The sequence below is a fragment of the Bos javanicus genome, chromosome 18 (assembly GCF_032452875.1).
Source record: "Bos javanicus breed banteng chromosome 18, ARS-OSU_banteng_1.0, whole genome shotgun sequence".
Classification (NCBI taxonomy): Eukaryota; Metazoa; Chordata; class Mammalia; order Artiodactyla; family Bovidae; genus Bos; species Bos javanicus.
In genome coordinates this window covers 47,932,952-47,959,335 of record NC_083885.1, presented here as the reverse complement: position 1 = coordinate 47,959,335, position 26,384 = coordinate 47,932,952, and the positions used below count along the sequence as shown (strand labels likewise).

The window sequence follows — 26,384 nt, the reverse complement described above, 5'->3', positions numbered from 1 at the left end:
AGTTAAATATGGTTAAAATAGCATGTTTTATTGGAGAAGGCAATGGCACCCCATTCCAGTCCTCTTGCCTGGAAAATCCCACGGAGGAGCCTGGTAGGGTGCAGTTCATGGGGTCTCGAAGAGCTGGACATGACTGAGTGACTTCACTTTCACTTTTCACTTTCATGCATTGGAGAAGGAAATGGCAACCCACTCTGGTGCTCTTGCCTAGAGAATCTCAGGGATGGGGGAGCCTGGTGGGCTGCTGTCTATGGGGTTGCACAGAGTCGGACACGACTGAAGCAACTTAGTAGCAGCAGCAGCATGTTTTACATTCTGTGACTTTTATCACAAGAAAGAAAGAAATTTAAAAAGCAGAGACACTGTCATCTCATTTCATTTTTAAGGGCAGGGCTTTCAGTGTCTGATTCACTCCCGGTCCCCAGTGCTAGAGTAACTGGTGTCATACATACAGTGCGTGCTCAGTCGCTTCAGTCGTTTCTGACTCTTTGTGACCCTATGAATTGTAGCCCGCCGGGCTCCTTGGTCCACAGGATTCTCCAGGCAAGAACACTGGGGTGCGTTGCCATGCCCTCCTCCAGGGGATCTTCCTGACCCAGGGATTGAACCCAGGGGATCTTCCCAACCCAGCGATTGGGTCTCCTGCATTGCAGGCAGATTCTTTACTGCTGAGCCACCAGGGAAGCCCCCGTCATATATACAGTAGAACTCAGTAAATAAATGGACTGAATGGTGGAAGCACAGTTCCCTGAGGGAAAATCTCAAAGAATGGTTGCCGGGCAGCCAAACCAGCAGACAGTTATCTTCTACACCTGCCCAAACAGGAGCTCCAGAAGAGAAGCCAGAAAAGCCCAACTGTTAATAAGATTCCCCAGGTGAGGCGAATGCCCAGCCAGGTTTCAGAATCACCAACTGAGGAAGGGGTATGACCAAATACAAACACACTTCCTGAGAAGCTGTTGTCCAGATCAGTCTTTTACCAGAGAAGAAGCCTGATGAGGGTGAGTGTTCTGTACTCCCACCCGGCGCTGAAGCCAGGGGACAGGAACGGGTGGGTCAGACCTGGGTCCTGCTCTCACAGTCCAGGGGCGGCAGATGGGCTTCCAGGGAACAGGTGTGGTGTCATACCACATGCAGAGAGGCCCTGCGCAACTCTGAGAAGGAGGTGAGGCAGGTCTTAACCTCAGCCTCACCACTAGGTCACACTTGCAGGGTGTGTGATCAGGAGGAGCTCGGGCTATACTGAGTCCAGACACCGGGGATCTCTTCCCTCTCCACAATCGCCCCAAACCGCAGACAGCACATGAAACATCCAGGGAAGGAGCCCTGGCAGTTTGTGATTCTTCCCACTCTGCAGATGAAGAACCCAAAGCTTCTTCAGAAGTTACTCACTCGGCGAAGGTCACAGAGTTAGTTGGGGAAGCTGAGATCAGTTCCTGACTCATTCCGAAGCCCAAGCTTGAACAATAGAACCCTATCTGGTCTCAGAAAAAAAAAGGATGATGATGGTGATGAGAACTAATACTTTCTGAGCATTTACAATGCAGCAGGCTCAGACGAAATACTTTCCATAAGTTTTTTAAAATTTAGTTGGCTGCACTGAGTCTCAGTTGCAGCGTGCGGGATCCAGTTCTCTAAGTATCAAACCCAGGCCCCCTGCATTGGGAGCATGGAGTGTTAGCTACTGGACCACCAGGGAAGTCCCCTCCGTAAGTTTATTAAATACTCATAGTAGCCCGATGAGGTAGAAGCCATTATCATCTTTTGCAGGTAAGGCATCGGAGGCCCTGAGAGGTGAAGTGATAAGCACAAGGTAAACACACAGAGCTAGTAACTGGTTGAGCTTTGAATCCAAGTCACCTGGCCCATGTGCAAAACCACTGCATGATGATGGTTCATATATAAGAAGAAGAATGATGTCCTAGGCCAGGAGAGCAAAGAAGAGGGTCTGCTGGGCTTCTGAAAGCCCTCATCTTATGAGAGCTGTGTGTACCATGCTTACTGCCTCGCCACAGCTCTGGATGAGAGGGAGCCATCTGACCATGGCTGGGCCAATCAGACCCCCTGTCCTGGGATGGAGACAGCCAGTCAAGTCTTAGCCAGCTCCTTCCCTGGTTTGGCCCCGCCATGGGGCAGATGAGTCCTTTACTGCAGTGGTCCCCAAATGTTGTTGGCACCAGGGACTGGTTTCATGGAACACAGCTTTATCACAGACTTGGTGGTGGGGGTTGGTTTCAGGATCAAGCCCATTATATCTGTTGTGCATTTAATTTCAATTATTATTACATCAGCTCTACTTCAGATCAAAGTTGGGGACCTCTGCTTCATTGTACTGACACTGCCACTTTTCTGGTCCCTGCCTAACTAGGCCCCTAACAAGGGGGGGCCTGCAGTTTGAGGCCCCCACACCCATCTGCAACCCCCACTGGTATTTAACATTGTCACAGAAGTCCTGGCCAAGGCAACGAGGCAGAGGATAGCACAGGAGCAATGGAAATGGCTATTACTAGTGGACAAAAGGAAGGTCTGTCAAGCAACTGCAGGAAAAGCTGCTGAAAATAGAAATAAGGAAGCTCATGACTGAATAAATCCACAAGACTGCAAGCCAGGATGGCCTGCCTCATCCACACTGTGAGGCATTAAGCAAGCAAGGTCACCCTCGGGTGCTTTGGTTTCCTCCAGTGAATGGCGATATTACCAACCTGCTTCACTGCGTTATAGCAGGGGACTGAGAGCTAAGTGTTAAGACACTTAGACTGGGGCCTGGCTCATAAGTTTTTCAAATGGGTGGGAAAGGATGTATTACACTGACAATATGAAGGAGACGATTGGTTAACTATTGATTGGGGGTGGGTGAAGGGTGTGTTTAAGATCTTTATCCCACACCTAACCCCAAGAAAAAATTCCACATATTGGATGGAAAAGATGAAGCCATAAAATAACTAGGGATATTTTATCTCAAATTTAAAACCAAAGCTTTAAAAAGAAAAGTCTCGATATGTTTAACAACATAAAAAAAAATAAATAAAAAGTAAAACTAAGTAGGGATTTAAACTCACAAAATAGGGAATTTCCTGGCCGTCCAGTGGTTAGGATTCAGTACCTTCACTGCTGGCCCAGGTTCAACCCCTGGTTGGGGAACTAAAGATCCCACGAGCCACATGGTGGGCAAAAATATAATTTATTTAAAAAATTTTTAAAAAATTAAACTTGCAACATATAACAAAAGAATCATACCTTTAATAATGTAAAGATTCCCTATAAATCTATAAGAAAAAAAAAAACACCCTAGAACAAACAGGCAACTAACAAGGAATACATATGTTTAATAAAGAGATCCTAGAAGTCAAGTGAGCAATAAATATCACAAGTCTTTAAGCTTGTTTATTCACTTTGTGGTAGTAATTGTAACCCCAGGGCTTTGTCTTGAGAAAAATCTAAGAAGCAAACAAAGGTTTTGGTGTGTGAGATGTTCAGTTATAACCGTGAAGGTTGGAACAACCAGTGTGTTCAACAACAGGCACTGACAGGATGGGACACTGGGAAGTCATTAAAGAGAACGTGGCTGACCTTGACCCAGTGAGCACCATGGGAGGCTCTCCAAGATCGATTATTAAAGGAAAGTGCATACGTGGAAACAGTATGTCTGTAAAACAATACCTGTATATACCTGTGTAATAAAAATAGCTAACGTTTGAGTACTTGTCAGTCCAAGGAGCCACTCTGACTGCTACATACTTAATGCAATGAATCCTCAGTCAAGAAGTTAGGATCATCACTTCCATTTTACAGAGGGGGAAACTGAGGCACAGAGTGATTAAGTCAAGGCCCAAGTCTTCACACAGCAAAGCTGGGATCTGAACCCAAGCACTGTGGCTCCAGAGCCCGCTCTCTTAGCACACACAACCCCCATACACACAGCAAGGAAGGGCACACGTGGTGTCCCTCTGGGCAAGTGAGGGAGGCGAGAAGGCCCAGTGCTGGGGCCACAATGGGAACGTGGAGCTTCCATGTTTTACAGGCTGCTCTGCTCTTTGAACTGTTAAAACTAGCAAGTGGCTTAAGTTTTAAATCAGTATTTTTAAAATATAATTTTAAAAAATTTTTATTTATTTATTTTCAGCTGTGCTAGAAATCTTTGTTACTGCACGAGGGCTTCTCCCTAGTTGTGGCGAGCAGGGTTTACTCTCTGGTTGCGGGGCATGGGCTTCTCATTGAGGTGAGGAAGGTTTAGTTGCCCCAAGGCCTCTGGGCACTTCCTGTGGATCAGGGATCAAACTCGAATCTCCTGCATTGGTAGAGGGATTCTTTACCACCGAGCCACCAGGGAAGCCCCAAAACAGAATTTTTAAAAACCTATCAATAGAAAATTTTTGCTGCCTATCCTAAATGCAGGTAGGGGCAGATGATCAGCATTCATCAGTGCCGTTAAAGGGTAAGTGGTGAGCAGGACCAAACTCCTTTTCCAGGAGCCATGATGTGGGGTGGGGGGCGGGGGACGTCTCAAGCCTGTCTCCTAGGGGACACCAAATACAGCCGTGAATCTGGCTGAGGCATCACACAGGACACACCACATAAGCAGTGAGCCCCCTTGACCCATGGCGCGCTGGAGGAGGAGATAAGAAGGATCTGATGGTTGGGGAGACTTTCAGCCCCATCAGTTAAGCAGGCTCAGAAGCTTGAAGTCCGGGGCCTATATACACTTTTTATCTGGCCCGAGTGTTAAGTTACAAAGTCAAGTTACGAATGTGTCAGCAACCAGAAAGTCCTTGTTTTCTGCCCTGTAATAAACACTGTAATAAAAGGTGTGTCAGGACCCAGGTTAGCAGGAAGGTAGAAGGGACACCGATGTGGACTTGATCCCCTGTCCTGATTTATGCATGTAGGACACTGACATTTGGCTCCTGCTAGGCACAGACTCTGTCAACATCATGAGTTAACAGCTGTGGTCAGATAGCTCAACCAAGGTCAGACTCTGGGATGAACTACCTGGCTCCCAACCCGGGCCCCGAGGAGCTGGGCGACAAGGATCAAGGGCTTTTCCTCCCTGGGCCTCAGTGTCCTCATCTGTGAAAGTGTAAGTAGTAACTACTTACACCCTCTGCTCACTCCACCTCCCTCATCGCCCCACTTCCACCTCTGCCATCTCTGCTTGTCACAGCAGCCAGAGGGAATGAGAGAGCAGACACACCCAGCTCACTCCCACCCCTGCCCTCGCCGCCCCTTCAGCTGGGAGGGCTCTCCCCCGGGTCTTACACAAGGCTGTCACCTCCGTACCAGCCCAAGTTCAGCTGACGTGTCACCACCCTGGCGAGGCTTTCCCCCATGCACCCCAGTTATCTGGCCTCCCACAGCCCCCCTCCACCTTCCAGGTGTGTCCACTCACATTCTGCTTCCATGACTTCAGAGCATTATTCATCCTCACCTGAAAGGATATGATCACTCTGTTTACCACTTTATCACCTGTGTCCTTCAGCAAGAACGTTAACTCCCAGAGTATGGGCCTTCCCAGGCTCTGACCTCGGCACTTGGAACACATGAGGCTCCATATATATTTGCCAAATGAACAAGTCAGGGGCTGAAGGAATTAATGAATTCTGCACCACTCCACATCAAATCTTCTCTCCCCACCCAGTGGGAATAAATGTGTTTGTAATTTCCAGGAAGAAAGAAAACCCTCAGGTATCCAGTATGTAACTGATCACAAAGCATCCAAGTGATTTCAAGCATGCTAGTGCCCTAAAGAATTTATGACCCAGACAGCAGTGGCTGGGGTCAGAGCTCGCCCCTGGCCAGGCTACTAGAAGGGCTGGCCTTTCCAATGGAGAGGAGCCCTCTATTGTTCTTTTGTCTTAAGAATGGAGTTTCAGATCAGAAGAAATTCAAATGCTCAAAAACCTCTTGCCCCAAGCAGAAAGATTTAATCCCCTGGCACTGAATGATAACTCTCTAGAGGCTGTTGGTTTGGAAGTACATAGCCAGGGCAGGAGAGAGCAAAAAAAAAAAAAGAAAATGTCAACAGTCTAGAGTCGACTCTCCCTAGTTACACTGACAGGCATACAGGGCTCCACCTGGTCAAAGGTAAGGTCCGAGGCAGCCATGCCTAAAAATGAGATGACTGAGCGCTGCTCATCTGTTTGTTCCCAAATCCAAGACAGACGTGGGCAGTAGCAGAGGCCAGTAAATAACACAAAACGCATGAACACAAAAACAAAGAAGGCTAGAATCACGGAAGGAAAAGCCAGCTGATTAGACACCAGGCCAGTTGTTCACTACTCATTTCTTACGTAAACAAAAGCTGAAGAGTCAGTACCTTCCGGATAGCTGAATAATAGATGAGAGAGGTTTCTTCTCTAGAGGAATATTCCGGCTAATAAGTGAACAGGAGGGTTGAATTACAATGTCACAATTTTTGCACCCCCAAGTGAAAGCCTGGGTCTATATAACAATCATTTACAGCGGTTAACTCTACAGAACACCATGGAAAGAGACATCAAGCTTTACAGACTCTGATGGATATACAAGGGCTTCCTTGGTGGCGCAGCAGGAAAGAATCCGTCTGCCAATACAGGAGACATGGGTTTGACTCCTGGGTCAGGAAGATCCCTGAGAGGAGGAAATGGCAACCCACTCCAGAAGGCTTGCCTGGGAAATCCCAGGGACAGAGAAGCCTGGTGGGCTATAGTCCACAGGGTCTCAAAAGACACATGACGCAGTGACTTAACAACAACAACGGATATACAAACACAGCAACACACAAATGTGTGTGTGTGCATGTGTGCATCTCAAATATGAATCTGCTCCAGTCTCAATCCTACTACTCATTCATTGGAAACACAGGGACAGAAGAGCTCATTAAATACCACCACACCTATGCCAGACACAGAATGTACAAAATCTCAGGACAAATGACATGGCTTCTCTCAACAAATAAACTATTAAAAGAAAAAAAAAACGTGTTGGGGAGGGAGAGCCCATAGATTAAAAGACACCTAATAGGCATGTGAACCAAATCCAACCATGGACCTTGTCGGGTCTTGACTGGAACAAATCAATTCTACAGAGATATTTATGAGAAGAGCCACTAACTGAACACTAGATGATGACATTCAATTATTGGTATTTATTTTAATCATGACAGTAATACTGTCATTATGTCCTTAAAGAATCCTTATCTTTTAGAGATCAATACTGAAATTTTTAGCTTTAAAATAATCCAGTGGGAGAGGTCAGTGGCAGATATATATAAAACCAGAGTGGTTAATAAGAGCTGATGGTATTTATTTATTTATTTGGCTACATCAGGTCTTAGCTGCCCAGGCTTAGTTGCTCCGAAGCATATGGGATCTTCCCAGCCCAAGGACCAAACCAGCGTCCCCTACATTGCAAGGCGGATTTTAAACCATTAGACCACTGGAAAGGCCCTCTGATGCTATTTACTTTTTCAAAAGGTGTCTGGAGGTGAAAAATGTAGGGTGCTCTGAGAAGAAAATCAGTCTTGCATATTCATTGGAAGGACTGATGCTGAAGCTGAAACTCCAATACTTGGGCCACCTGATGCAAAGAACTGACTCATTGGAAAGACCTTGATGCTGAGAAAGACTGAGGCAGGAGAAAGGGATGACAGAGGATGAGATGGTTGGACAGCATCACCGACACGATGGACAAAAGTTTGAGCAAGCTCTGAGAGCTGGTGATGGACAGGGAAGCCTGGTGTGCTGCAGTCCACGGGGTCACAAAGAGTCAGACACGACTGAGCAACTGAACTGAGAAGAAAGAAAGATCACTTCCACTATCGAGTGCTAATGATCAAATCACATCTTCTTCCTGCTTGGATCCCTTCTGCGTCTCCATGTCACCCCAGGTAAAGCCAAAAGTCTTCACTGTGGCCCACAAGCCCCCTCAACCACCCCCCCACCTCCACCGATCTGCCCCACCACCTCTCTCCTCTCATTTCCCACCACTGCCCTCCCTCATCAATCTCAAGCTCTGCTGATCACTCCCCAAAGCGCCTCAAGCAGGCTGGTAACTGTCTCGATCCAGGGCCTTTCACTGGCCCTTATTTTGCCCCAAATGCTCTTCCCCCAGAGATCCACATGGCTCCCTCACTTGCCTCCTTCATCTCAGCTTCAATGTCATCTCATGAAGGAGGCCTTCCCTGACCACTCAGTCCATCTAAAACAGCACCAGGGCTTCCTTGGTGGTCTAGTGGTTAAGAGTGCCTACAAAGCAGGGTGCATGGGTTCAATCCCTGGTACGGTAAGATCTTATATGCCTCGAGGCAACTAAGCCTGTGAATCACAACTACTGAAGCCTCAAGCTCTACTGCTCCACAAGAAGCCACTGCAATGAGAAGCCCTCACGCGGCAAGGAAGAGTAGCCTGCGCTCACCACAACTAGAGAAAGCCCACGTGCAGCAGTGAAAATCCAGTGCAGCCAAAAATTAAATAAATGAATCCTTAAAAAATAAAAGAAAATAAAACAGCACCACATGCTACTCACCCTCATCCCATGCCTTCTCCTGCATTTCTTTTCACACCTGTTATCTCTTTCTGATTCACTATAAACTCCTTGTCTGTTGACTACCTTCCCTTTTATAAAAATAAGCTCCGTGAGGGTGGGGACTTCACTTGTTTTGTTCATTACTGGCTTCCCAGAATAGTGCCTGTGCAAAACAGATGCGCAATAAACATCTGTGTAACAAATCAAAGAATCAAAAGGGGCCTCATCTAGAGGCACCATCCTGGGGTCTGGCAACTCCTTTAAGAGCCACTTTTAGGGAACTTTTCAGAACAAGTAAAGTTGTTGGCTGCCTAATCCAATATTTAGTCTCCCCTTTTAACTCAGTAATAGAATCTGATTTTTAGCTAAGAACAAGGTCATGTGAAATACATTTTCTAGATTCCCTTATAACTGTGTATGTGACTAAATTCTGGGCAAGAGTCTGTAAGCAGAACATAGTGGGAAACTTCCATGAAGCAGAAGTGTCCATCTTCATCCCCTGCTGAGATATAATGGCTGGAGCTTAAGCAGCCATGTTGAACCATGAGGTGACGGTAAAAGGATGGTGGAGCTCGAAGGTGGACAGAGCCTGGGTTCTGGAATAGAGTGCAGCCTGGGCCTCCTTATTACTGGACTCCTTTATGTGAGAGAGAAATAAACTTCTACCTTGTTTAAGCCATTGTCAGTTTGTTTTATAAGCGGTTTTCTATTACCTACAGTTGAACCTAATCCTGCTACACCTGGGATCACAAAGCTATGGTACATGGGTGGAACAGGTATAGTCATATATCCACGCAAACATATAAAAACACCCATAATTTGAGAACTGTTCCAGGGAGAATCACTGTGAGCTGGAGTATACAAAGAGGCATCATGGAGTTGGGGAGAGAGTGGACAGAGGAGACAACAAAGGAAATACAGACACGAGAATCATGAATGTTTCATTAGGTCTGGCTGCAGCCTCGAGATGAGTAACCAGACTATATAAAGAATGACTACAAGTCAATAAGAAAAAGAAGCAAAGAGGATGAACAGGCTATATCCAAAAGAAGAAACATAAATGAAAAGCATGTCTTACTAGTCCTCAGGGGAATACAAATTAAATCCATAATGAGATTTCATCTCACATCAGACTGGCAAAAATAAAAAAGCTTTATAAAACCAAGTGTGACAGGATACAGAACAACAGGAACTCTTACACATCCTTGGTGAGAACTTGAGAACAGTTTGATGATATTTGGCAAAATTAAAGATGCTCACATCCTACAGCCACCAATCTTGTGCCCATTACATACCTCAAAGAAATTCTTGTTCAGGCACCTTAGGAAATGTGTTTAACAACATTCACAGTAGCCCAAGAAGAGCAAAAACAAATCTGGACACTAATGATATATGCATTGCCAAAGAAATGACCAAAACAAACAGGTGGTATCTTTGGCCAGTGGAATATTACACAGCAGTAAAAAATGAAATACCGCTATACCAAATGGTCTGGATTAATCACTATATTAAAAGAAAAATACAAGTCCCAGAAGACTATGTATAGTTTGATATCATTGTAGACGTTCAAAAATAACTATTTCAAAACAAATAATGTTAAACAAAAAATTCAAGATGGTGGTCACAGCTGAGAGAGCAGCCTGGGAACTGGCTGCTGCTGCTGCTAAGTCGCTTCAGTCGTGTCCGACTCTGCGCGACCCCATAGATGGCAGCCCACCAGGCTCCCCTGTCCCCGGGATTCTCCAGGCAAGAACACTGGAGTGGGTTGCCATTTCCTTCTCCAATGCATGAAAGTGAAAAGTGAAAGTGAAGTCGCTTAGTCATGTTGACTCTTAGCGACCCCATGGACTGCAGCCTACCAGGCTCCTCCGTCCATGGGATTTTCCAGGCAAGAGTACTGGAGTGGGGTGCCATTGCCTTCTCCAGGGAAATGCCATAGTTTCATATAAATTACTGGTAGGTAATGTCCTAGTTCTTGGGCAGGGAGTAGGCTAATGGCTATTCATTGTAATAAACATTTTGTACAGACCAAAAATACCACTGTATCATGCATCAAGGATTATGATTAATCCAATTCTGTGTGTCCAAAGGTCACCTTTAAAAAATGAAATGCATATACAAAGAGGTGAAGAAGAACATACACCAAGTTACTGACAGATAAGACCAATAAGGCTCAGAGTAGGAGGGGAGGGATGGAGTAGTAAGTGGTTTCTATCTCTGTCACTTACACACTCATTTCAACAAGAAATGCTGGGTTAATCATAAACAAAGTAGAGCAGTATAGCACAGTGGTTCAGTGCACAGATTCTGGAGGCCAACCACCAGAGAGGGACGGCGTGTCGACTCTACTACTCCTTAGCCATAAGGCCTCCGGCAGGTTATTTCATTTCTCTGTACCTCTGTCTCTGTACCTGAAAAGGTGCATGATGCCAGTGCCTACTTCACAGGGCCACGAGGTAACATGAGCTGGTTCTTTAGTTCTTCTTCACAAACTAAACCCTTAATGAGATTGGCTATTACTATGATCATTATTCTAACTCCAAACTTCCACAAGGGAGACCAGAGCTAAGCAATTACCTGGTCCAGGCCACCAGATGATTCTGGTCAGTGTAAGCCCCAGGTGTGTCCACTTCTCCAATCTTTGTAGCCTCTGTAAGAAGACCAGTGTCTTGCCCACTCCAGGTACCCACTATAAAGGGTTGATAAATGAACTCACGCTGCCTCAGTTTACCCACCACATTTTTGGCTGTCTGAACAGATCACTTGCAGATGCCTACCCATCATGTCCTTTCTCCTCACAGCTTCCTTACTGACCCTCTGTCTGAAGTGGCAATAAGCACAGCTTAAAAACTGCACTTCCGAGACTTCCTTTTGACAAAGGGTGATCTTGTCACAAGGTTCTAGCCAAAGAGGGGAAGCAGAAGTCTGCTAAGGATTTCAGGGAAGGCTTTGGTTTCCTGACAAAGGTGTTACTTCTTTTTCTTAGAGCTTTGCTTCTTTCTGCCTGTAACAAGGATGTGAGGCTGGAGATGGGGCAGCCTTCTTATATGTATGAGGCTAAGGGCAGCAATGCAGATAAACAAGAGACTGGGGCCCTGCAAACAGCAACACCACCTGGCCCTGATGACCTGTGCACCTTTCCTTCTGGGAGAAAATGAAGGCTGTGGTGGCCCCTCAATAGACCACACCTTCCAGAACTCAAGTCTTCTGTCTGCCTTCTGACATGAAATCTGGGCTGCCACTGGGCCAGTTCTAGACCTATGCCTTGACTTAGGAAGCTCTGGGCTGCTGTGTTCTAAGTCCAGCTACTGGATGGCAGGATCCATGTGGAAGGAGTGGTTCTGAGACTACAGAGAGGGGGCCAGGTGTCTCCAAGGTGCCACGTGAGTTGTTGTTGCTGAGTAGGCTCAGTTGTGTCTGACCCTTTGCAACCTCATGGACTGTAGCCCACCAGGCTTCTCTGTCCATAGGATTTCCCAGGCAGGAATGCTGGAGTCGGTTGCTATTACCTTCTCCAGGGGATCTTTCCAACCCAGGGATCGAACCAGTGTCTCCTGCATTGCAGGGGGATTCTTTACTGCTGAAACACCAGAGAAGCCCTTGTGAGTACAACCATCTTAAGCCCCATCCGTCTTCTGACTCTAGCCACATAAGAGACCCCAATTAAAACCAGCAGAAGAGCCATCCAGATGAGCCTCAGTCAATCAGAGATTGGTAAGAAATAATAAACTTCTATCCCCTTAAGGCATAAGTTCTGGGATGGCTGGTTATGTAGCAGAGAACTGAAACAGAACTCTTAAATGGGTACACCACTGCACAAGTTTCAGGAAGCCAAATATACTCCTTTGCTGAAGTACCACCTTAAAAGGAAACTTGCCAATAGATCACAACTCTAATAAGATCTCTTGCATGTTCTGATTTCCAACGAAGATCATTAATAAAAAAAAAAGAAGAACTTTCTCTGTCTCTTATTTGGTAATAATTACTCATTAAGCACAACTAATCTGTATAGAGGATGAGGAATCTATTAATCATTTTTCTAAGTAAAAAGCATTTAAAGTAGATGGCTCAACATTGTGCTGGACTTGGTGAGAACCCTCCAAAAATACATCTCCTATCTGGGCAAGATGCCTCATTAAACTAATGCTACTTCCTATTCATTCTCAAAGGCTTAGAGCTTAACAAGGTGGGATGGCTTAGCCACAAAGTGGCTAAGCAGGTGGGATGTCTGCAATCTAATTTTAAAAAGTTGTCAGTAAAAATAATACGGAGGGAGAAGAAAAAAAAACAAAACTAGAAACAAAAGGAATGCACATCAGTAACAGCCGGGCCAAATAAACTCTGGTACACCCACCCCTCCATGAGTTACAGAGACATTAACAAGAGCAAATTTGAGCATAACCTGAGGACTTGGGCCTCCATTTCCACACAGTACTGCCATGTAAGAAAAGCAACCTGCAGGAAAATGAGGACAATATTATCCCTTATAGGGTAATATTTCCCCCTATAGGATTATATAGGAGAAGGCAATGGCACCCCACTCCAGTACTCTTGCCTGGAAAATCCCATGGATGGAGGAGCCTGGTAGACTGCAGTCCATGGGGTCGCTGTGGGTCGGACACGACTGAGCGACTTCACTTTCACTTTTCACTTTCATGCACTGGAGAAGGAAATGGCAACCCACTCCAGTGTTCTTGCCTGGAGAATCCCAGGGATGGGGGAGCCTGGTGGGCTGCTGTCTATGGGGTCGCACAGAGTCGGACACGACTGAAGTGACTTAGCAGCAGCAGCATAGGATCATATAACCATGGAGAAACATGTGGAAAGATACATACAGTGCTTGATTGTTCCCATGGGTGAAGGACTGTGAGAGAATGCTGGCATGGGGATGCAGTAGAGAGGAACTCCCCAAAAAAGGGACTGGAGACATTTTTAAATGACTTGAAAAAAAATTGTAAAAATAATTATCCCCATTAAGTGAGTTCTCTCAATCCACTAGACACAGTGCTAACTAACTAGGTCACTCCATTGCACTTTAAACTGCTCACTTAATGCAGGTGCTATTAATTATTCCCATTTTCCAGATAGGGAAACTGAGGCCCAGAGAAGCCAAGTGCTGTGGCCGAGAACTTGGGCAGTGCTGGGAGCACTATTATGCAAGAGGGTCAATTCCAAAACCCACTGCACTTGGAGCTCAGAGGACAGAGTTAGAGTTTACAGGAGCAGCAACTCTGACACTTTGCACATTCTTAAAATAGCGGTAGGCCCCTAGGTGTGAAGATGTGTGTGAAGGCTGCGCACACCTCAGGCTCTCCATGCTGTTGGCAGAAACCCAAGAGGGCCACTGACCTCGCTCTGTGGAGCCCGGGGAAGCCCAGCCCGGGATATTTTTACAGAATCAATTGCTGACACCGGGAGCCAGGAGACAGATGTGGCGGTGTCAGCTCTTACACGGTCAGACTCGGGGAGCTCACCGTTTAATTAAAGCCTGTTCAGCCCCAGAACAAGAATGATTGCCTGTTAAAGCCGGGGAGACCGATAAACTCTGCCTGGCCAGTTCATTCTTATTTCCAAAGTATTCCCTGACCCCTCTACTACTGCAGGAACACTCAAGAGGGCCTGATAATAGAGTCAGCTTTCCATATATATGGGAAGGTTGGGGGGGGGGTATGTGTGTGGGGGTGTGTGGGTGGTGTCTTCAACAAAGCCTTCCTCACCTGAGCTAAACTGCACACATCCTCTGAGCTCATGAGAAGCAAGGTCAGGGTCAAGGCCATCTGTTCCATGCCACATACACCCATGGCATTGTCAGGGCCCAGGCTGCACAGGCTGGAGGGGCTGACGGACAGACAGGAAGCCAGAGGGCTGGACGCTGCAGGGAGGCCTGAGGACCCTGGCTGACCAAGGAGAGGGTGTGTGCACACCACCACCCCACCCTCAGCCCCGGGTTTGAGGATATGTCAACATTCTCCTCAAAACCCAGGTAGGAACAGCCAACCTTCCTCAGACATGATCCTAAATCCACTCATAAAACAATGTATCGCACACCTACCACTTGCCAGGGATGATTCCAGAAGTACCTGTGCTTTCCTGGGGCCTACAGTAGGGGAGGAGACTTCCCTGGTGGCTCAGGGGATAAAGAGTCCGCCTGCCAATGCAGGAGAAAACCGGGTTCGATCCCTGGGTCAGCAAGACTATCTGGAGAAGGAAAGAGCAGCCCACTCCAGTATTCGTGCCTGGGAAATCCCATGGACAGAGGAGCCTGGCGGGCTACAGTCCACGGGGTCGCAAAGAGTCAGACACAACTTAGTGACTAAACAACAACGGTAGGGGAAGTGGGAGAATAAACATGTCAGTGGTCATGCTATGAAGAAAACGAACGCAGAGTAAAGGGCTAGAGTGCGATGGAGAAGGTGCTACTTAGGGAGGAGAGAGGCCTCACTGAGAAGGTGACATGTGAGCAGAGCCCCAAGGGGGTTGGGAGCTTTGGGGATGCTGGGGAAATGCTACAGGTAGAGGGAACAGCCAGGGCAAAAGCCCTGAGGGAGGAAGGGCAGGAGGCAGCTAGCAGCAGCTGAGAAGTCAGAGATAAAGTCAGACAGGGAATCCGGGGGGCTAGGGGTTGGGGTGGGGGTAGGGAGAGCTGACACTGACCACCACTCTGTACCCAGGCTGTGAGCGCCCAGGCTGTGAGCAATGATTCATTGGGAAGGTGAGTGGGTACTGCTCCTATTTACCACCTCATCAGATGAGGAAACTGAGCCTCAGAGACGGAAAGGAACTCGCCTGAGACCACACAGCTTCATCTGGACCAGGCTAGGATGCCCCACTGGTACAGAAGCTGGCATCCCCCTGGGAGTTCAGCATTCACCCATGCCTTCTCCGAGGAGAAATCTCCTCCATTTCCTTCTCACTCCCTCAACACTCCGCCCACCCTTTCTTCACAGTTAGCAGCAGACAGGTAAACATTTCATGGGAGTGGAGAGGGAAAAAAAAAAAGAAAACAAAACCACCAGTCTCATGCCCGAAAAGAAGGAAACACGCTGTTCACTTTCTCTGCAAGTCCCTACCAAACTTAACCGACACCGCTCACCTGAAAGACGACCGGACCCCGGCCGGGATCACAAAGTCTGCACGTGAAGCGGAGGGGAGCTCCAGGCTCTCGAATGCCGTCCTGGGTCCGGGCCGGGCCAAGGCCACCTGCCTGCCCGCGCTCGCGGCCGCCCTCGCCCTCCCGTGGTGGGCGGTGCCTCCCGCGCCCGCGGTGGGTGTCTGGAATGCGGAAGCGGGAACCTGCCGTGCCAGCTCCTCACAGCGACTTATTCAGCAACAGCCGCAGCAAAGACCCGCCGGCCACCGGAGTTCCCCCGACAGCAGGTGGTCTCGCGAACAGGCAGGCGCGCGTCCCCAAGGCGGGCTGTTCTGCCAGCGGTCCCTTCGGGGGAGGGAAATAAAAGGACTCCTTACTCATCAGACACGTGGTCTGAGGAGCCTGAATGGGCTTGAGTGAAAGTTCAAGGTAACAAAGGCGGCTGGCCGGTGACCTCGGATCCAGGAACGCTCCACCTGTTCGCTGACCGATCCAGGGCTGGATCGGCGCCCACGGCCTCCCCTGCTGGCTTCATTCACAACCGCACGATCCAAAGACGGGCTTCTTTTCGCTGGGCGGACGGGGAGCCGGCTCGCCGAAGCAGCGCGGCTTAATGATTAAGCGCGGCCACCGGACTCCTCCGGCCAGCCTGGGAAGCACCGAGGAGCGGGTGTGCCCAACAATAACAGCCCCAGAACGCCCCCCTCCTCACTCTGCACTTCACGTGATGTGAATTATCTCCCCCCTCCCCCAGCCTTCACAGCCGTCCTAAGTAAGCACGATTAGCATTCCTACTTTACATATGAGAAAGTTCAAGAACAGAGATGTCACAGGAGAAAGGTCACACAGCAAGAAAGTGGTGGCGCAGAGTTAAGCCAAGCAGAGCAACTCTTGGGTTTCCAGTTGTTAACCTCGGCACTGGACCTCCTCAAGAGGAAAGACAGGTGCCCCACCCTCAACTGGGCTTCAGGTTCCTCAATGGTAAAATGGGGTGAGTGTGAAGAGTCAGGGCTTACAGAGAGCATTTAGCCCTAATGCACAAAACGCTCAATAACCACCAGCTGCAGTCATCACATGCTGCCCCCAGATTCAATCAGGTTCAAAACAGGAGGTTATTACAGTCACCGAGTTTAAATTCTGGGCAGCTGAAGGGAAAACTAAAGAAGGATGGCTTACTGCCCTTGTTTTCATCCACAAAAGAAATATATAACCCATCTACTCCGGACATAGTGGTTTCAACAAAAAACACACAGACCCTGCCCTCAAGGAGCTTATTTGTTTAGTTGCTAAGTCGAGTTTGACTCTACAGTCCCATGGACTGCAGTCCACCAGGCTCCTCTGTGGGATTTTTCCAGGCAAGAATACTGGTGTGGGTTGCCATTTCCTTCTCCAGGGGATCTTCCCGACCCAGGGATCGAACCCCCATCTCCTGTGACTCCTGCATTGGCAGGCAGATTCTTTACCACTGAGCCACCAGGGAAGTCAACTGAACTGTGAATCAGTTCAGTTCAGTTGCTCAGTCATGTCTGACTCTTTACGATCCCATGAACTGCAGCACGCCAGGCCTCCCTATCCATCACCAACTGCCAGAGTCCACCCAAACCCATGTCCATTGAGTCGGTGATGCCATCCAACCATCTCATCCTCTGTTGCCCCCTTCTCCTCCCGCCCTCAATCTTTCCCAGCATCAGGGTCTTCTCAAATGAGTCAGCTCTTCGAGTCAGGTGGCCAAAGTATTGGAGTTTCAGCTTCAACATCAGTCCTTCCAATGAACTCTCAGGACTGATCTCCTTTAGGATGGACTGGTTGAATCTCCTTGCAGTCCAAGGGACTCACAAGAGTCTTCTCCAACACCACAATTCAAAGGCATCAATTCTTCAGTGCTCAGCTTTCTTTATAGTCCAACTCTCACATCCATACATGACTACTGGAAAAAGCATAGCCTTGACTAGACGGACCTTTGTTGACAAAGTAATGTCTCTGCTTTTTAATATGCTGTCTAGGTTGGTCATAACTTTTCTTCCAAGGAGTAAGCCAGCCCTGTGAATAAACTGGCACAAATATTCAAAGAACAGCAGATACAGCAGATATACTGAGTGCTCACTGTGGGCCAGGGGCTGCAGTACTCAAAATGCTTTGGGTGCTTGAATGCAATTCTCCCATCAACCTCACAGGGAAGGTGACAGGGCACAGACTTTGTAAGAATGACACAGCCCGAGGACACGACATAAACTGATTAGAACCAACTAAGTCCAAGATGGTGGACAAGTCAGCTTCCACTAGACCCTGAGCCTCAGTATATGCTCACTGAAACACAGGCATAAGACAAATGACACTCACAGGTACCGTGACAGTTTTGAGGCCAATCATCAAAGACCACAAACTGGGCAGCGGCCCAATTCCTGGAAATCTCGCCCCCTTCCCCAAAATAGTTGGAATAATCTCCCCACTCATTAGCCTATGAAATGACTCAGCCTATGAAAACTAACCACACGGTATTTCAAGGCCACTCTCCCCTTCTGAGATGGCCCACACTCTGTCTGTGGAGTGTATTTCTCTCTAAATAAATCAACTTCTTAGCCATCACTTTGTCTTTCACTGAATCCTTTCTGCAAGGAGACATCAAGAACCTGAGCTTTATTAAGTCCTGAGACCAGGTGTGGGATCTCAGTTAAAAGACTGTGGATTCAAGTCCCCATCTGGCTTCCGGCTGGGTTCGAGTCTGGGCTCACTGATTCAAATCTCAATCTGAGTTACATGGTTTCATTACCACCTTAAAGATATGGAAACCAAGGTACTGCAAGGCTAGTGGCTTGCCCAAGGTCACATGGGAGCCCGAGATGGACCCAGGACTTGTGCCCAAGTGGGGTGTGGCTCCACATCCCGCTCTTCGTTCCTCAGTCCCTTGGAAGATCTACAGGGCAACAGCTTTATGCTGGGTCCATAAACAGCAGCAACGGGCACCCACAGGAAATGTCAGTCTGCAAAATGAATGGTCACTTTCATGTGTTGTTGGGAGGAAAGGGTGGGATTATTAAATGATAACCATTCAATTAATTGTTGTTTAGTCCCTAAGTCGTATCCAACTCTTTGTGATCCCATAGACTATAGCCCACCAGGCTCCTCTGTCCATGGGGTTTTCCAGACTGGAAAATTTTTCCATACTGGAGTGGGTTGCCGTTTCCTTCTAGAGGGGATCTTCCTGACCCAGGGATTGAACCCATGTCTCCTGCATTGCAGGCAGATTCTTTACCCTTGAAACACCAGAGAGGCCCTAGTCAATTAGTAAGTCAAATTAAATATGTTAACAGCAGGGGCCACATTATTGAGCACTTAGCATGAGCTAGCTCCTGGGGGTAAGCACTTGACCTGCATCCTCTCCTTTTTTTTCCACTAAGCCAGCTTGTGGAATCCTAGTTCCTTCACCAGGAATTAAACTTGAGCTCTGGCAGTGAAAGTGCAGAATCCTAACCACCGGACTGCCAGGAAATTCCCTGCATCCTCTCCTTTCTTCCTCACAACCACCCTACAAGGCAGTCCTCAAAGGGGGAAACTGAGCCTCTGCAAGGACCACCTTGAATAGGAAAACTGGTCAGAAGCAGAGAGAGGAGCCAGCCCCAAGTTGCTGAGCATAGTGAGTGGGCTCACGGACCACCGACACCGCCCCTCAGACTGCTGCCTCATCCCCCAGCTGGGTTTCCCTGAGTGTTCAGATGAAATACTTGGTTTCCTGACAGGATTGAGAGCTCCTATGATACAGGGTCGCAAAGAGTCGGAAATGACTGAGCGACTGATTTGATCTGATCTGATGATACAGGGACTCTGTGCACATATTCTTAAAGGTGGAAATGATTAGAGAATTAAAAAGCCATGTCCTGATTCAGGTAATTACAAAAGGAAGGACATTGTTGGTAAGGACAGTGACACAAAAATGGATAGGTACTAGGCTTTCACCTTGTTTCCCTAACTTCTGCAGCAGATCCAACTGTCTGCCCACCCAATATCCACCCCCCTCTCCCAGTGTTTTCCTAAACAGTACTACGGGTTTATTCCTGTAGCCGCACTACATAGTCCTGCGCTTCAGGTGAAGAGGCTTCTAGCCCCAGCCCTGACAATAAATCCTGATTGGCTCTTGCCTGTGATTTGCCCAGGCATGGTCAGGTATCACAATGCTGGCCAATGAGATATGAGGGGAATCTGGGAGGCGGGGCTTTTAGGAAGAGTTTCCACACTCCTAAGAGATGCTCTGGATATAGCCTCCAGAGGCTGGATATTTCTGCTGCTGGATATCGCCTCGTCAGGGAATGATGACTGGAGCTGTGACAGTCATCCTGTGGTCATGAGGGGAGCCTGAGGACACAGGAGACACACCAAGTATAGTGGAGAGGGCTGGTCTCCTTACAGGCTTAATTATTCTACCCTGGTGTTGCCTATCTGTGGGCTTCTTTGATACCGATCATCAATCTCCTGACTTGGGGCCAATTTCACTTGAACTTCCTATTATAGTAGGTCAGGTCAGTGGTTCTCAAAAATGTGCTCCCAGGCCCAGGAGCAGCAGTATCACCTGGGAACTTGTTAGAAATGTATATTCTCAAGCCAGACCTACTGAATCGGAAACTCTGGGTGGGGCCCAGCAACTTGTGTTTTAAGCAGCCCTCTGGGGGACGCCAGTGCCTGCTCGGGTTTGAGAACCACTGCAGGAGCACAGTGATTAAGAGTTCAGAATGTGGCCTCTGGAGCCAGGTTGCCAGGATCCAAATTGTGTCACCACCAATTTCTAGCTATTGGGCAGGTTATTTAAATTTAGTTGGTCTCATCTGCAAAAGGGGAATAATAAGGGTACTTACAGGGTTGTTGGGAGCTTTAAATGAGTCACTTTGTGGGAAGCACCTAGCACAGTGCCTACCTAGCATCTAGCAGACACTATAAATTATCTATTTGCTGGCATGTCCCTGATGGCCCAGGGGTTAAGACTCTGCCCTTCCACTGCAGGGAGTGCAGGTTCGATCCCTGGTCAGGGAAGTTCCACACACCATGTGGTACGCCCCCCCCCCCCAAAAAAAAATTTGCTGCTGCTGTTGCTAACACTATTGTTGGCAGCCAAAGGCAAACCAACTGAAATGATTTTCTGGCTGAATTCCCCCAAAGCAAGATCCAGCCCAGGGCCCTGGGGTTCAGGATGTGTGACTCTCTGGAGGGGACATACCAGAGGAGAGGGAAGGCCTTTCTCCCAAGTCCAGACCATCGCTCTTTAGCCCTCCCCCCACAGCCTGAGCCTACACAGTCCCAGTACCTCCTCCTGGACACTCTGGGCTGGTTCTCTACCACCTACTCTGCCCAGTTACTGATCCAGTCCCGCCATGTGAGTCATGCCAAACACCTGGCAAGAGTCCAGGGGTGCCCTTCCCTCTGCAAGTTATCTGTGATTTCAAAACTGGTGGCACCAAGATGCAGAAAGCCAAAGAATGACTAATGCCACCCCCAGGTACTGTCCTAGGAGGAAGAGGCAGCATCTTGTCAGGCTTAACAGCAAGATGGGTATGGGGCTATGAGTGAGCAGGGGGTTTACACACACTGGTGTCACGGACATTGTTGGGCCAGTCAATGAAAGAGATGTGCGGGTGCAGAAAGGGGGTCCCGACCTCTGACCACCAATCCCTGAGGCAAGAAAGTGTTCATCGTGTACTACTCTTTGCGACCCCATGGACTGTAGCCCACCAGGCTCCTCTGTCCATGGGATTCTCCAGGCAAGAATACTGGAGTGGGGAGCCACTCCTTTCTCCAGGGGACCTTCCCAATCCAGGGATCGAACCCAGGTCTCCCGCATTGCAGGTATTTTCTTTACTGTCTGAACTACCAGGGAAGCCCCAAAGAAAGGATGGGTCAAGTTCCTTGGGCCCTGGAAAGGAAGCTGTTAGGCTGAAGCTCCCAAAACTGTCAACATTCACCCATTCTTTCTGACCCACAAAAAAGGCAGTTTCATATGGTTCAATCAAATGTAGGCCAGGAAATGACTCAAATAATGCAGTGCCAAGGAACTGGTCACCAACAAGAAACAGGGATGGTGGTGGCCTCTGTGGAAGGGAACCGGGTGCTCTATTTTTGTTCCTTTGGTTCCATGCACATGTGGCCACTAATAAAAACTTAATGAAATGTTTAAAAATATTTATTTATGTATTTACTTGGCTGTGTCAGGTCTTAGTTGCAGCATGCGGGATCTTAGTTCCCTGGCCAAGGATCGAACCTGCATCCCCTGAATTGCAAGGCGGATTCTTAAACCCTGGACCCCCAGGGAAGTCCCTTAATGGAATTTAATAACTCAACACACCCTGCAATATGGTCCCATCTCAGAGAAAAGACGAGGCTGCACTAGATGCCAAGAGATCTTCAAACTCCTGCGCCCTTGTGCCCTCCCACTCACTCCCCCTTCCACTCTGCTCCAGCCGCTGTCTCAGGGCCTTTGCATTGGCTGCTTCCTCTGCCAAGAAACCCCTACTGCTCACACTGCCTCGCATCCTTCAGGCCTGATCTCAAGTCACTCCCAGGGAGGCCATCCCTTGGCACCCTATCTAAACTGTCAACATCCTCCACCCTAATATCTCACATCCCCTTTCTTAATCTCTTCCACTCAGAACTTATTACCATCAAACACAGTATGTGTGCATGCTAAATCACTTCAACTCTTTGCGACCCTACGGAATGCAGCCCACCAGACTCCTCTGTCCATGGGATTCTCCAGGCATGAATACTGGAGTGGCTGCCATGCCCTCCTCCAGGGGATCTTCCTGACCCAGCGATCTAACTCAGGTCTCTTACATCTCCTGCATTAGTGAAGGCACTAGTGGTAAAGACTGCATTGGTAGGCAGTCTTTACCACTAGTGCCACCTGGGAAGCGCCCTAACACAGTATACGTCTTATTTATCTGTTGATTGTTTGAATCCCGGCTTGAATGAGAGCCCTAGAAGGGGAGAACCCTTGTCTGCTTTGCTCAGTGCTATGGAGAAGACAATGGCACCCCACTCCAGTACTCTTGCCTGGAAAATCCCATGGATGGAGGAGCCTGGTGGGCTGCAGTCCATGGGGTCGCTAAGAGTCAGACACGACTGAGCGACTTCACTTTCACTTTTCACTTTCATGCACTGGAGAAGGAAATGGCAACCCACTCCAGTATTCTTGCCTGGAGAATCCCAGGGATGGGGGAGCCTGTTGGGCTGCCGTCTATGGGGTCGCACAGAGTCGGACATGACTGACGAAACTTAGCAGCAGCAGCAGCATAAACCTAGTACCTGGAAGCGCATTCAGCTGGATGAATATCTGTTGAATGAGTAAGTTTAAGAATCATAATCAGGGGACTTCCCTGGTGGTCCAGTGGCTCAAACCCTGCGCTTCCAATGCAAGGGGCCCAGGTTCAATCCCGGGTCAGGGAACTAGATCCTATGTGCCACAACTAAGAGTTTACATGCTGCAACAAAGATCAAAGATCTTGCGTGCCACAACCAAGAACTGGCGCAGCCAAATAAATACATGAATATTAAAAAAAAATCAGTATCAGTGTTTGGGGTCTGCCACCTTCAGATTCAACACATATAGGTCTACACTGGGAACCCCGGAAAAAGCAGGCTGCCTAAGCTGGTGACAGTGATCCTAATGTGCTCTCCATGCTAGACGTGCTTCAGAGCCTGCAAAGGAACAGGAAAGAACAGAACTGCTGTGCGGGGAGAGGTGGCAATGCCTGCAGAAGGCAGGGGTTGGGGGGCTGGTTCCAGGACCTGGCCTGCCTTCCTCCCTGCAAACCAAGAGCATGATACAGAGAAAGAGCCCATCACCAGAACCAATGGCACCAGCCACGAGCAAGGCTTGACCTGAGTTCCTCTTCACATCACACATCTCTACCCCTCCCTGGCAACCAAACCACAAGCAGAAACCCCCAAACGAGGGTGCCCACTTTTCCCGCCACTTTCACACACGGAGTTCTGCCCCGTGCTGACTCTCTGTTCAGTTAGAGACCCCTAAAGAACAAATGCAACAGAGCCTCTCTGCTTGATGTGAAGGGGCGGGCGGTGGGCGGGCAGGGAGTGTTGTGCATGTTTGTTCTAAAGGAGTTTTATCTGCTGGCTTGATGAGAAATATCATCAGGTCCATGGCACCATCACATGCTGCATCTTGCAGCTTTGTCAAAAGTCAGGACTGAAAGGAGGCACTTTCCCTGCCTCCCGCAGCAGCGCTGGAGGCAAAACCAAATGCTGGATAGTGGTTCCGTGCAGGGTTGGGGGGGGGGGGGCGGCGGCTGACAGAGACACATCAGAGGAAGGAGCTGTGCACGTCTGTCCTGAGGGGAGGATGCAGGGAGGATCTGAGGCCTCCTGCTGGAACTCGTCTTTGGAAAAAATGTGGGAGGGGCCCCACGCTCAGATGCTGGAGAGAACCAGACCTGGGGAAGAGGGACCTCTGTGAGCTGACTCAGAGAACCAGCGCCATGGTGCTCAGAGCAGTCGGGGGAGCATGTGGCCGATGGAGCCAAAGATTGACTCGTAGGATGAAAAGATAAAAAAAAAAAAAAAAAAAAAGACCACTTTTGTATTATGTAAGTGGACTGGGCAGAGGCAAGGAATCCCTCCACACTACACTCGAGTTTGAAACACACCAACACCAAGTGATATTTGTTATATTTGCTTCTAACTTTCCGTGGTGAGGTGTTCGCGGTGCAAACACACAAAGGTGAAAAGCAGAGCGTAAGAACGCCCTCCAGCCAGCTTTAGTAGCACTGCCTCCTGGCCAATCTCACTTCCTGTCTTTCCTCGCCCATACACTTGGCCCCCTCGCCTCCCCGCCCATCCACATTAATCTGAAGCAAATCTCAGATATCTTAACAGTTCATGGGGATTTCAGACTGTAACTCTTCAAAATAAGGACCTTTTCTTGAGCAGAACCACAGTATCATTATCACAGCTTCAAAAATTAACTAGAATTCCTTAATAATGTCAAACATCCAGTGCATTTTTGTTATTTTTGGTTGATTTTTTAAAAATATGTATTTGTACTTATTTATTTGACTCCCTAGGTCTTATTGTGGCATGTGGGATCTAGTTTCCTGACTAGGGATCGAACCCAGGCCCCCTGCATTGAGAGCACAGAGTCTTAGCCACTGGACCACAAGGGAAAAGTCTCTCAAGTCCACAATCAGAGAAAAACCTCATGCCCAGAGTGATGGTCAAGTGTCCAGGCCCAAAGGGGCCTGGGACCTGCTGCAGGACTACCCTAGACCAGCTCAGAGACCACGTGTGGAGTGGGGCGACCGCACTCGTCAGTGTGGCCCTGCTTCCTGACCCCATTCGGCCACCTGCCATCCACGGACAGACTGCAGACGGGGCGTTTAAGAGCCTGGACCTAGGGACTTCCCTGGTAGACCAGTGGTACAGAATCTGCCTGCCAATGCAGGGAACACAGGTTCAATCCTGGTCCAGGAAGATACCCCATGCCACAGAGCAACTAAGACCCATGAGCCACGACTACTGACACCTGTGCCCTAGAGCCTGCGCCCCCAGCAAGAAAAGCCACCACACAGCCAGTACCCCCCAGATGCCACAGCTAGAGAAAGCCTGCATGCAGCAATGAAGACTCAGCGCAGACAAGAACAAAAACAGATAAATGAAACTTAAAAAAAAAGAGCCTGGACTTGACTGGCTTGGGTTTGAATCCTGACTTTGATACTCACCAGCTTTGTGATTTGCACTTCTCAGGACCTGAGTCTATTTACGTAAGGAATGTGAATGATAAGAATACCTACACCATGGAGTTCTGAGGATTAAATGAGATATTACATGAAAAGCACCCAGAGCAGAGACTTGTACACAGTAAGAGCTCAGGAAACCTCGGCTCGTATCAGCAATTCAGCCGACAAACACACACTGAGCTTCTTTAACCGGCCAGGCACTGTCCAGCAGGAGGAGGTAAGAGAGCTGAAGAGGTGAAAGCGCTCAGGAATCACCACTGGGGCTTGCACAGGTCATCTGGGCACATGAACAGACTTGGAATCTCCAGCACCTGCCTTGTTTGGGTACAAGGTCCAGATACTCCTTGTTCTGAGAGGGGGAATCCTGAACCAAAAGAGTAACTGAAGTTCTAGAATAATGACTCCCGTAGATGAGAGTCCCCTTCCCACTAACCCCCACCCAGCAATGCCTCTGGATCAGGCAAGGGCAATTCTCACACAGTGGGTAAACTCGGCTGTCACTGAGCTCACAGGAAAAGGCCATGAAGCTCCCTCAGGAGGCCACAGTCAAGAAGGACAGAGAGAGGAGGCAGATGAAAGAGAAAAGAGGCTTCGGGAACTCTCCTTGTGGTCCAGTGGTTAAGAATCCGCCTTGCAGTGCAGGGAATGCGGGCTCGATCCCCAGTTGGGGAACTAAGACCCCACCTGCTGTGGGGCAACTAAGCCCGTATTCCGCAACGGAGGAGGACCCCCTCATCAAGCAACTAAGATCTGATGCAGCCAGATACATAAATAAATAAATAAATATTTTCAAAAAAGAAGAGAGGCTTCATGCCCACAGAAGCTGCTTAGAATGGACTTTCAATAGGCTGGGTCCTTTTCTCATTTCCTTCACTCATCCTGCCCACTGTCCTCAGTCCCCAAAGACCCTTCCCCTTCCTGGGAAGTAAAGATCCGTTCCCACCAAACCTGGGGCTCAATGTAAGGAGTGGGGTCAGCCAACCTCTCAGGTCTAAACCAGCACTACAGCACCAACAGAAACCCGAGGACTGAGGCTGATGAACACTGGGAGTCTGTTT

The 26,384-nt window shown here is 48.4% G+C and overlaps 1 protein-coding gene across 4 annotated transcripts in view; it reads right to left on the bottom strand.

The window, feature by feature from the left end:
• Nucleotides 1–26,384, bottom strand: part of SIPA1L3 (signal induced proliferation associated 1 like 3) — a 254,183-nt gene that overhangs the window by 220,967 nt on the left and 6,832 nt on the right. The window contains exon 2 of one of the 4 annotated variants that reach the window (XM_061388094.1): nt 15,596–15,937. The exons of the other annotated variants lie outside the window; for them this stretch is intronic. The gene's annotated coding sequence lies outside the window, so the exon portion shown is untranslated. The remainder of the gene's footprint in view (nt 1–15,595; nt 15,938–26,384) is intronic. 4 annotated transcript variants of the gene reach the window in all.